This window comes from Arachis duranensis, chromosome 5 (assembly GCF_000817695.3).
Source record: "Arachis duranensis cultivar V14167 chromosome 5, aradu.V14167.gnm2.J7QH, whole genome shotgun sequence".
NCBI classification, from domain to species: Eukaryota; Viridiplantae; Streptophyta; class Magnoliopsida; order Fabales; family Fabaceae; genus Arachis; species Arachis duranensis.
In genome coordinates this window covers 56,896,292-56,898,968 of record NC_029776.3, presented here as the reverse complement: position 1 = coordinate 56,898,968, position 2,677 = coordinate 56,896,292, and positions in this window count along the sequence as shown.

Genomic DNA, 2,677 nt, shown 5'->3' with positions numbered 1-2,677 from the left:
TAGTTGTTAGTTTATTTTCATTGCCATTTACTTTTCATGCTTCTTATCCAAAACCCTAAAACACATTTCTAACCAATAACAAGACACTTTATTGTAAATCCTAGGGAGAATGACCCGAGGTTTAAATACTTCGGTTTATAGATTTTAGGGGTTTGTACTTGTGACAAACAAATTTTTGTATAAGATGATTATTGTTGGTTTAGAGACTATACTTCGACGAGATTTCATTTGTAAAATTCTAAACCGTCAAAAATCCAATCGTCAAAAATGGCGCCGTTGCCGGGGATTTGCAATGGTGTTATGTTATTGGTTATTGTACATATGTGAATATTGTGAATATGTTTGTCTTTTGCTTGTTTGTTAGTGTTTGTTAGGTTTAGGACTTCGTTGCTTATCTTTGTTAATTTTTGTTTTCTTTGCTATTATGAATTATCACCCTCACTTTGGCTATGAGTTTGGCTCAAATTATGTTGTAAGAAATGGGAACTACAATGGTAATATGCATCAAGGATTTGGGCACAACCAAAGAGGGGAAGAGCCTCAAGGGATTGATCAACCTTCTTGGCAACAACCTCCAACTCCTTATGGGTATAACTCTTATCCTAATGCATATCAATCTAATGGATGTGGTAACCCTTATTGTGATTGTCAACAACCACTACCACATGCCTATGAACTACCCACTCAACATGATTTTGAACCACCTTGCTCACAAGCCCCATATCACCAAAACCCTCCATATGACCCCAATCCTTATCCACCATACCCACCACCTTATGAGCCATATGAACCATACATGGAACCACCACCATTCCAACACAATTACTCTCAAGAACCACCTCAATGCACACCATCTCCATACCCTTATCAAGAAGAACCACCTTCCTACTATAAACCCTCTCTCCAAAATAATGAACCCTCTTATCCACCCCAAGCCCCAATAGATGACTCTCTCACATTGCTACTTCAAGGACAAGCGGATATGCAAAGGAACACCCTAGAGTTTGTGACTAACTTGACCAAGGTAGTGTCCACCTTATCCTACAAATTTTTGAACACTCAAGGTGCTTCCGTGGCCACATGTGAAGAATCCATTGAAGATAATAGCATGAAGGAGAGATTGGAAAACCCGGTGGAAAATGAGGAAGGCTATTTTGTGTTGGAACAATTGGAGGAGCCTATGATCATTGAAGAAAAGGAAGAAGTGGTTGAAGATCTAGGGGATGTTGAAAGTCCATGGGAATGTAGCATCATGGAGCACTTTCCCAAGAAGCTTGATATCGTAAGGAGGTCTATTCTCCCAGCTGCAAATAATTCAGAGGTGAATATTAATCGGGCAACTATGGTACATTGCCTAGTACAAGGTGGAGAAATCAACGTGCATGAACTTATAGCTGAAGGAATTCAAGAGTTAGCCAGAAGCTTGAATCAGGTGCCAGACTTTGGTACCCCAGCACCATTTTCAGACTGTGCAAAAAGGCCAAGGTGGTCTTTGAGGATAGCAAACCGGACTGGGTGAACCCTAGGAAATTAATGACAGTCGAGCGTATGGTCTACACTACACCTGCACAGCAACAAAGAAGGCCACAAATAGGGAAACTAAAAGCTAAAGAAGGAGCTCATCAAGAGGAGTCTCATCAGGAAGAATATCAACAAGAAGAACATCCTTACTCAGCAGACTTGAATATGACTCACCTTCTAAGAGCTATTGAAGATATGGGAGTGATACATATGAAAGGGCAAGAGCAAATACTGAGCTGGATGAGCCAACAAGAGGTGTGGCAGAAACAACAAATGGAGCAGCAACAGGAACAATACTCCCAGCTCACTCAAACCATCACCCAAGTTACTAAGAAGCAAGAACGTCAAGATAAGCAATTGCAAGAACTCAATCAGCGGCAAATAGCTCAGATGAGAACATTCAATGAGTTCACTGTACTTAATGAAGGACGTCAATTACACAGGGAGGAGTTCAACGTAAACACTTAATCAAGGTTGAACTACATGTCCAGTAATATGCATCATCTACACTATGCCATCCCTACATATGATGAGGTCCAAAAAGATTTTGTAGAACAAGAAGAGAGGAAGGTGAAACAGCAAAAGGAAACACTCAAGAAGAAGATGGAAGATGGTGGTTTCTGGAAGAAACTTTTTGGAAAAGGCAAAGGGAGTGGGAGTACAAGCACTCAAGAGGGACACAAGGAAAACAAGCAAGGAGGAGAGCATGGACATCCACAAGAATAAAAGGTGGTGGAGTTCCTTCTTTACTCCATCTTTTTCTATGTTTAAATAAGGAAGATCTTGGATGAAATAGGACATGCTTCCATGTTAGTTTGAACCTTTTCAATTCTGCATTTTAAGTTTTATTGCTTAGGTCTATGTTTGTTGGTTCTTTATGTCACTGCACCGTTACTTTACTTAATTGTATGTTTGTCCTTAGAATCAAATGAAAAAGAGAATGAGTGTTTTTAAAGACCAGAGAGGAGTTCATAATATGTAGTAATTTTTTGAATCTTTGGTGTGATCATAAGTTAGCTAAGTTAGTTCAACCATGAGGTGGGAAGACAACTATCTGTCCTGAATACTTTGCTTGGAATACACCCATGAGACTAAGTAAATAGCAAGATCCTAATAAGAGAAAGGGAAAGAACACTTAAAGTGAAAAACAAAAGAA